This window comes from Sesamum indicum, linkage group LG8 (assembly GCF_026168435.1).
Source record: "Sesamum indicum cultivar Baizhima isolate 11 linkage group LG8, ASM2616843v1, whole genome shotgun sequence".
Classification (NCBI taxonomy): Eukaryota; Viridiplantae; Streptophyta; class Magnoliopsida; order Lamiales; family Pedaliaceae; genus Sesamum; species Sesamum indicum.
This window is the reverse complement of record NC_142664.1, coordinates 3,965,426-3,976,132: the sequence shown is the minus strand read 5'-3', so window position 1 is coordinate 3,976,132 and position 10,707 is coordinate 3,965,426.

Genomic DNA, 10,707 nt, shown 5'->3' with positions numbered 1-10,707 from the left:
CTCGAAACCAAAAGTCCATAAAAAATTGTTTGAATTCCATTTATTAAACTTAATAAAGTAGATCTGGAAAAATAAAATTATTTGATAAGTTTTGGAGCTCTATTCCGGCTCGATTTGATTATTGCAATAAGAATAAAATGTACTTATAAATATTAAATTATTCGAGCTCGATTCATATTTGATTTAATTAAAAATTATTTGTAAAACTAAAAATCATATTACAAATTTTCGAATTTAAAAGTAATTCAAATAAATTTAAATAACAATACATTCTGCTGTATTGGAACGAAAATTTGGTAATAATATGGTGTAGATGTATGAAGGAATTATGCGGCCTCATTCGCGTGATTCAAATTCCAAGGAACTCAAAAGGAAGAAGATCCAACTCCATGTTGGCATGAAGTGGGACAGCATTGGCTGGATGGATTCTGCAGATAATGCATGCAGTTGCAGTGTACGAGAATATTGTAATTTAAAATATTCTGGATATGCAAGAATTTCTGCTCACGTTCTCACATCACATGTAAGCTTTCGAAATATACAAAAATACAAGAAATGTCAGACCCCAGGTATTGGTTCATGTTAATGCACTACTTCTATTGTGCAGGACGACTAATAATAACAACAATTTATTAGTAACTGTGGCATATATTATGTATCTATATAATTTTTTAAGAAATATTTGAAATATATCTTTTTGTAAATTATATTACTTACTTATTTTTTATAAAGTTAAAAATTATTTAAATATATATATATATAAGATAAAAATGCATGAGAAAAAAAACCTATCAAAAGATAGTTATGGAACATCATAATGATTGAAAAAATTATATATAATCAATTAATTTAATTCTTTTAAAAAAATAACAGACTAAATAATTTAGATACCAAAAGGGCCACCTTCTTCAATATATTTATAGTATAGATTATCAAATGACTGGTAAATTGTCGATTCGGTAAATATTGCATTTTCCATATTTAAAATAGGGTAAATTACATTTTGTGAATTGAATTATGCTTATATTTACACTTTGCTATTTAATTTTTTTTTTTTTGTGTGTGTTAATTTACCATATCAATTTTGAAAAACTTACACTTTGCTATATATGACCGTTTTCTGGTCGATTCTTCTGGCGGAAAACTTCACATGCATGCACATGTGATATTTAAGAGCAATGTGTTTTTCCTGCAGAATAATTCACCAAAAAACGATCATATATGAAAAAATATAAATTTTACGAAGTTGAGATGATAAGTTGATACAAGACAAAAAAGTTTAAATGAATAAAAATAAACATAGTTCAAATGACAAAATGTAATTTATCTTTTAAAATTTATATAATTATTATATATTTATTTTTTAAAAAATAATAAGTATTTGATATAATTATTCATACGCTTGATGCACGGTATACGTAGAATGGATTTAACTCGGTATGTGTAAAAGAGCTTACAGCGAAAACATGGAAGAAAGAAATAATATCTTGATGTAAATCTTGAAGAAAGAAGATAGGATTGTAGGGAAATAATATCAGCTGGCTGTTCTTTGGAGGCAATGTACCTAGGTGCAATGAAGCCTTCTTTATACTTGTCATGTACTAAGTGGCAGTCAATCTCAATGTGTTTAGTTCTTTCGTAAAAAAATGGATTTGCTGTTATGTACAATGCAGCTTGATTATCACAATAAAATGGGATAGGTGTTGGAACATCAATTCTTAAATCCTTGAGAAGGTTGTGAATCCACACAAGTTCACAAGTGGTTGATTCCATGCTTCTATATTCTGCCTCAGCTGTAGACCTTGAAACAATGGCTTTTCCATGATATTAAGCTTCAACCTAGGAATATGCAATATCCAGTTAGAGATTTTCTTGTTTCTTTGCAAGTAGCCCAGTCTGCATCATAGAAGGCTTCCAAAGTAAAATTGTTTTCTGAGTTGAAATGCAGGCCTCTGTGCAATGTTCCCTTCAGGTATCTCACCAAATGCAGTGCAATATCCTAGTGATGTTTACATGAAAATTTCATATACTGACTTAGTTGTTGGGTAACATGGCAAATATCAGGCCTAGTGAAGCCTAGATATAGCAGTCTACCCAACAGTCTTCTGTAAGACTCAGGATTGTCTAGTTGTTGTCCTGCTGCTGCTCTTAGTTTTAATCTAGCTGGAAAAGGAGTGTTAGTAGCTTTGCTTTGTGCAAGTCCTGCATCAGCTAGAATCTCCCTCACATATTTGCTTTGAGTGATGATCATTCCTTCACTTGACCTGCCAATTTCTAAACCAAGGAAAAATTGGCTTTTCCCAGATTCTTTATAGTAAACAGATTATGCAATTTTGCCTTAAATTCAGCAATGGTTTGTTCACAAGGACCTGCAAGGAGTACGTCATCTACATACACAAGAAGGCAAAAGAAACTAGTGTCTGTGTGAATAGTGAATAAACAATGATCTGCCTTAGATTGAATAAAACCAATCTTTTCCAGTTGTTTTGTGAATTCTAAATTCCATTGTCTAGATGCTTGTTTTAAGCCATATAAGGATCTTTTTAGTTTACAAACATGTCCCTTTGGCACCACTGTATCCTTCTGGAGGTTTCATGTGTATTTCTTCTTCTATAAGCCATGTAAAAAGGCATTGTTAATGTCCAGTTAATGTAAAAACGAGTGTTGTTTGCAGACAACAGCAAGAAAAGTTCTAATGTAACAGCTTTAGCAACTGGAGAAAAGCTATCAATATAGTCAAATGCCTTCAATTTGATTATATCCTTTAGCTACAAGCCTAGCCTTACATCTATCCACACTACCATCAGATTTTAATTTCAGTTTGTAAATCCATTTACTTCCTATGACTTTCTTTCCTTTAGGTAATTCAGTAATTTCCCAGGTATCATTATCTTCTAAGGCCTTTATTTCAGTTTTCATTGCCTCCACCCATTCCCTTTTCTTTACAGCTTCATTATAGTTTTTAGGTTCTTGAGGTAAATTAACTACAACACACATGCATGTGTTCATGTTATTATGAAGCTTAACAGTGAGTATATCACTATTTTCTTTACTGTAGGAGCATACATAATCTTGTAGTTTAGTAGGCCTAACAATCTGTCTTCCTGATCTCCTCAGGCTTATATTCTCTGTAATTTGTTCTTGTTCTTGACCATTGTTGTCTGGAACATTGTCTTCTGCAGTATCTAGTTCAGGTTCTGAAGAAGTGTCTTGATCATCTATGATGCTGGTAATAGGTTCAGTGTTGGTTTGAGGTATAAAGGAGTTAATATGATCTGTATGTTTATTAGCATAAGGAAAAACATTCTCTTTAAAGACTACATCTCTAGAAATGATAATGGTTTTCTTATTAACGTCATATACTTTATAACCTTTTTTATTATGAGCATATCCTAAGAAGATGCATTTAACAGCCCTAGCATCAAATTTTGATTTGTGAGGTAAAGTGTTGGTGGCAAAACATAAACAACCAAAAGTTCTAAAATGAGAATAATCCACCACCTTATTCATTAAAACTTCATAAGGAGTCTTCCATTTCAGTATGGGTGTTGAAATTCTATTTATGATATAAGTCGATGTTAATATAGCCTCTGTCCAAAACATTCTAGGTAAGTTAGCTTGAAACATAAGTGATCTTGCAACTTATAGTAAATATTTGTGTTTTCTTTCAACAATGCCATTTTGTTGAGGTGTATATGTGCAAGTGGTTTGATGAATAATCCCTTCTTCTTTAAACAATTTCTGGCATTGCTCACTTAACAACTCCAGTCCATTGTCAGTTCTTATCCTTTTAATTTTCTTATCAAATTGAGTCCAAATCATTTTATGAAATTCCTTTACCAGGCTAAAGGTTTGTGATTTTTGCTACATCAAATCGGTCCAAGTGCATCTACTGTGATCATCCACAATAGTTAGCATGTAAGTACAATTAGAGATGGAGTATTGGGCCCCCACAAGTCAATATGTACAAGATCAAAACATGCAGCAGAATGAGAATTACTAGTAACAAAAGGCAGTCTTTGTTGCTTTGCCTTTGGGCAAATCTCACAAGATGAGTTGAGGTTTTCATTCCTATCAATTAATCCTGTGTTGATCAATACATCATGAGATAAATGCCATAGTCTCCTATGCCATATTTCAGGTTGTACAACAGAAGCAATAAAACTAGTATTTATGTAATCACATAAAACTCCTTCTATGAACTTCTTGTCAAAGGATTCAGTCTTGAGGATATAAAGATTTCCTACTAAGCATGCTATCCCAATGACTTCCTTAGTCTTGTGGTCCTGCATAACACAGTGGAATTCAGAGAATTTAAATCTTATTGAAGTGCAATTACACAACTTGCTAACAGATAGGAGGTTGAATTTTAAGTCTGGAACATGCAAGGTGTTTTTCAGCAGTAGTTTTTCATTTAATCTGACATTTTCAGAGTATTTAATCAAGTGTTTGCTCCCATCAGCTAAGTGTATGTAAGTGTTTTGAGCATGTGTTTTAACAAGATCAAATAAAGAATGATTATTGCACATGTGGGCTGTAGCCCCACTATCAATGATCCATGAATCTGATTTTTTGTTATTTAAAGAATTATGCTAAAAGTTCTTACCTAAAAAATCGTAGTTGTCAATATGCATTCCACTAGTGCTTTGTGATTTAATTCTTCAAAGAATCTGCGAAATTCTGTTCTTATCAAGTTTGTCATAGCTTTTCCATCAATAGTGTTGTTGGCTCTTTCAATCTCAGTGTTCACAACAACTGCAGATCTGTTGGGAGTCATTGTATTGGTCTTCTTTTGATCCCAGAATGATTTATACCATTCTGGATATCCAAGAATTTCGAAACATCCTTCTTTCAAGTGCCTAGTCTTTCCACAGCGTTTACAGATCAATGATCTTTTATCTACAGCAGCTTTCTTTTTATGAAAACTTCTTGGAGTATCTGGTTTCTTTGAAACTTGCATAGCCAAATTGGGTCCTGCATACATTTGTCTAGAGTTAACTTCCTTCTGTTTTTCCACCCTAAGCACCATAGAATAAGCTTTGTTGCTGTTGGCTCCATGATTAGTATCTGGCTTCTCACATGATCATAAGCCTCATTCAATCCCATAAGGAATTGCATGAGCTGATCATTTCCCTTGATTTCTGCACTTTCTTTGGTTGCTCCACAAGTGCAATTGGGTGTGTGAGTGATGCAAGCTAACTCATCCCAAAGCTTCTTCAGTCTTGAGAAATATGCTGATATAGTCATGGAACCTTGTATGGTGGAACCCAATTCTTTCTTGCGTTGATATTCCATAGGCCCGTTGCTTTGGCCAAATCTGTTATCTAGTTCCATCCACAGTTCCCTCGAAGTATTTGTATACATAAAACTTTCTGCAACTTCTCTTGTAATGGAATTCAGAATCCATGAGGCCACCATGGAGTCTGTTCTTATCCATTGCTCGAAATCCTTGGCATTGTTCTCTGGTTTCTTGCCTTCTCCATTGATGAAGGTGAGTTTCATCTTAGCCGTCAATGCTAGTTTTATGGATCGACTCCAAGATAGGAAGTTCGATCCATCAAGTAACGTAGTTACTAGGCTCAGGCCTGGATTATCTCCTGGCTGTAACTTCAAGATCTCTGGATCTTATGCCATCCTTTGTATGTATGTAATTCTTGATTCCAAAAACTGTTTTGATTACGAATTTCCTTTGCAAGATAAGTCAGAGACCATCAATTGATGGCTCTGATACCATGTAAAAGAGCTTACAGCGAAAACATGGAAGAAAAAAAATAATATCTTGATGTAAATCTTGAAGTGATGGAGGTAAAACCCTATTCTCTCGTAGAAAGACAACTTTGCCCCTGATGGGGCCCAAAATCGCAAGCTTGCCAGCATGACCCGCGCCACTTTTACCGGGTCGGGTCGCGACCTGACCCGACGACCTGAGACACGTGGCACGCGCATAGCGGATCAATAGACCCCCAGGTTCTCTATAAATACCTCCCAGTCAGTGCATTAAAGGTACGTCGTCTTGACCACATTTTACCTTCAGCTTGCTATTTTTCTAAGCGACCCCATATTTCGACCTCAACCAAACACTGACTTGAGCATCGGAGGGCCTTAGCTGGGGCCACCCCAGCAAGCCTAACGATCTGCTTCTTTTCTCAGGGCTCAATCACTAGTCTGGGGGAGGAGCGACCTCGAACCGCTTGGGAGATCGAACCAAGGAGGTCGCGTAGATTTCGACCCGGATCAAGTGGCGCCGTCTGTGGGAATCTGAGGAAAGCCCCTTTTAGATTTGGTTTGAGGAAGAATTCGCCATGTCAAAATCATCAAGGCGTGAACAAGAGAGAAGGTGGCATCTAACCGATGAAGAGAAGCAGCGGATGATCGGGATAGCGAGTAAGCATGTCATGGATGAGCACTGCCCATCTGTTAGGGAACCATCGGGGGAAAGACGGACGGAAGAACGGAGGAAAATGATCTTGGGTGGTCAAGTAGAAGGAACTGTTCGCATGAGGAAGAATAAGGAAGTAATGTCAGGAACCAGTCGGGTGAGAGAGAGACCAGCCACCGCATCTAGCAATAATAAGGCAAGACAGCCAGCGATCTCCAGAGCTGAAGTGGGAGGCGTAAGAAGGCAGATAGAGAAATTGAAGCAACAGCTAGACGACCTGAAGAAGAGAAGCGACCTGAAGAAGCAAGGCGACCTGGCTAGGCAAAATACGAACTCACCCTTCACCAACGAAATGCTATCCGAGGTTGTAGGTCCAAATTTTCGACTACGCGATCTACCTAGATACGATGGGACGAAGGACCCACGCGAGCACATCACTACGTTCGGAATGGTAATGAATCTATATAGGCAAACAGATTCTATTAACGCAAAACTGTTTGTGACTACTTTGACAGGGAAGGCACAAGAATGGTTCACCAGCTTGCCTAATGGGACCATTGGATCATATGAGCAATTGATACACAGGTTCGCATACCACTTTGCCAGCAAACAAAAGTCAAAAAGATCAGCGATCCACTTATTCGCGATCCGGCAAGGAAGAGAGGAATCTCTTAAAGATTTTATGGGGAGATTCAATAACGAGGCATTGGAGGTGCAGGAGCTGCGGATTGATATGATGACGAGTATATTAATACACGGTTTAAAGAAGGGCCCGTTCGCATCGGCGTTAGCTAGAGATCCTCCCGGAGATGTAGAACAATTGATGCTTTTGGCCCACAAATATATCAACGAGGAGGAGATGAATGCAATCAAGGATAGAGAATGGGAAGGAGATCGAGAACGAAGTCGAAATAGGCGAAGGTAACATGAGAGGGGACCTTTTTCGCCAATATACCACTAGTACGCGACGACGGTCACCTCCAGAGAGCAAGCGTGATGAGGGTTGAAGATAGCAATCCACTACAGTGGGTATGTTCGTATCTTTATCTCCATGACGGATGATTATTATCTTTTTGAAATATTAGTGTTTACATCACAAATCATGTACGCAATTACAATATTTGGTTGTATTAGCATGTATGAATGTTCACACGAAATAAATAGCTCCAGTAGTATCCTATTCTACGACGCAATATCATGCCACCATCAACTACGCGACCTGCAAAAGGCGCGACCTCATGTGTCTGCGAAAGACCATCAACTACGCGACCTTCAAAAGGCGCGACCTATTGTCTGCGAAAGACCATCAACTACGCGACCTGCAAAAGACGCGATCTCATGTGTCCGCGAAAGACCATCAACTACGCGACCTTCAAAAGGCGCGACCTCCCTGTGTCTGCGAAAGACCATCAACTACGCGACCTGCAAAAGGCGCGACCTATTGTCTGCCAAAAGACCATCAACTACGCGACCGGCAAAAGGCGCGATCGATTGTGTCTGCGAAAGACCATCAACACGACCTGGAAAGGGAGCGACCCCTATATTTGAGGTCGGATTAATGATTATCTTACTTATCTAACGGGAATTCATGGAATACGGAGATGTAAAGGGGAATTTCTTATAAAGAGGGAAGTTCATTGATAAGAATGATAATTTACAGATTCGACTCTGAGGTAAGCGCAGTGACCTACGTAAACGATTACAACTTGAAAATACAAAGAACCTACTTATCTACTGCATCTTCGCCCATATTCTCAATTTCCTCCACCAAAACCCCAAATTCATCATCATGTTTCAAAGGGGGTTCTTCAGGGAACGCCGCGAGATTGCCATCCAAGGTCGGGTCGATCCAGTTCGTGTCGAACCCATCTGCGAACCCTCTCAGCTTCTTTATTTGGGAAGTGCAGCGATCAAAACCTTTAACCAGATAGTCGGCAGACTTAGCTTCTACAGCGGTCGTGAAGGCGGTAGACTTCATGAAATCTCGAGCTCCCTGCAACCGAGTATCCGCTAAGGTATTCTTATAGTCATCAGAACTCAAGTACTGGTCGCGACCTTGATTCCGGGCAATTTCGAGCTGGTGTTGATACTCTTCTAAGAATAGATATTCTTCTCGACCAGCCACCCGACCCGCTGAAAAGCCTTCAGCCTTAGCCGATTCCACCAAAGACGCGACCTTCTGCCTGAGCTCTCTTAATTGAGCCTCTAGTTCGAACTTCTGAGCTGCGAGCTCGGTTTTCTCTTTCTCGCAGGTTGCCAACATTGAGCTCTTTTCCTCGAGTAGCTTATTAGCGACCATCTTCTCGTGTCGCCAGTAATTGCACTTCAAGGATAAATGGTGTCCGAAAGCAGAAACCTACATATAGCAGCCGAGAATTAGTAAGGCAAAAGTAAAAGAAGTTGATGAAGTTGGTAGAACACTACCTGTGAGAGGGAGTGAGCGAAGTTCTGCTCGACCCGAATATGCGACATGGGAGCAAGGAGGCTTGATCGCGGGGCAGGATGGTAGATTTATATAACTCCCAGGAGTCTTGGCCGACATGGGTCTTCAGCACAGAACTTTGGCCCGAGATGGCCCAATTCGGTATCAGTCTTTCACCCTCCATGGCAGCAGGGCTATATGAAGGCGAATGGAGGTCCACCTGGGTCTCTTTCCACCAGGCAGTCAGTTCGTCAACTACCTTCAAATTCTCACTCTCCGCTAAAGAATTTGCCTTGGATTTCTTTTGAGAGGGGAGACTAGGTCGCGGGGAATTACGCTTCCTCTTGGACGACTCAGAAGCGACCTGTTTCCCCTTAGACTTCTTCCGTACGAGCGGTTCAGGGTCACTGTGTTCTTCGGAGTCCAGCGGCAAATGCTCAGGAACGGGATCGTTATTCCCACTGGCGACCTCGACGGGAGTCGCGCCCGATGGACTCAGGGAGAGAGCTCCGTGCGACCTCAACGCATTTTCTGGAGCAGATGGAGTATGCTGGGAGTTTGGCTCCGAAGGAGGAACTGTTCGCTTAGTCCTTTTGGCGCGAACCATTCTTGCAATGCGGGCATCCATCACAATAGAATCTGTAAGGATAAAATCCAGTCACCACTAAATACCATAAATTATGAACAGAGGAAGGAAAGAGATTGATCACCTAAAGAACCCCGGGTTCGAATAGGTGCCGGGCTGAGACCTGAGAGCTTCAGGGTATGCTCCGTCAAAAGCAATTTGGCTTCATATTGATACTGGGTGATAGTAACAATCAGGTCGTCATCTAACCCTACGCCGTGGACTTTGGGTTCGGGTTTAGTAGTTCGCCAGTTACAAGGGAATGGCCAGACTTGGTTAGGAGGAGGTCGAAGGAAGAAAAATTTGTCTTTCCAAGAGCCCACGTTGGACTTTAACTTGGTAACAAAAGAGCAGTTTGGTTTGGCAGTGAGATAGAAGAAGCCCTGGTCGCCTGACCTCTTCGAGGTCGTAAACTTGTAAAGTGACCAGAAGCTATCAAAATCGGGTTCAAGCTCGAAGTATTCCATTATGATAATAAAGGCTAAAATATGGCAGATGGAATTGGGAGCTAGTTGCATGGGACCTATCTCTAACCTAGATAAAATTCTAGCAACAGCGTGAGGAAGGGAAAAACGCAAACCGGCGGCTAAGTGCACAATAGAAATCGGACAACTGCCTGGTGGAGGTCGATTCATGCGATCTGAAGGAGAAGGTAGAATAATTTCGAAATCTGAAGGGATATAATACCTCTCTCTAATCGCATCAGCTGTCCAGTATAAAGTACTCTCAATGGCTAACCAAGGACTATCAGTTGGTTCGCCCTCGCTATGTTCGGAGGTCATCAGCGGGATCATTATTTCCGAGTCGCTTCCACCTACGTTAGGAGATTCTATCTGTTTTCTATGAGCTATGGGCCTTTGTGAGGTCGCAGATGAGCTACCGGAACTACTCGACGAACTACCAGAACTACTCGACGAACTACCAGAGCTACTCGAACTACCAGATGAGCTACTAGAACTACTAGGCTTGGAAGACATAATATTAAAAGGAGGTCGCTCGGAAGTACCTGGCTAGAAGGCAGGTCGCGCGAGGAACGATTGAGAATTGATAGTGAAGAGCAAAGCTGCAGTCGAACCCCCTATATTTATAGGGGTAAATGTATGGAGATTCGTGTCGAAGACAACGGTCGGATATCGAGATGGCGGTGATGATCTAAAGGATGAGATCGATGGACCATCTGACTTTCCTTAGCGTGCTACTTACACTAAGAAAAGTAGGGGAGTAATGATGGGGGTAAAACCCTATTCTCTCGTAGAAAGACAACTTTGCCCCTGATGGGGC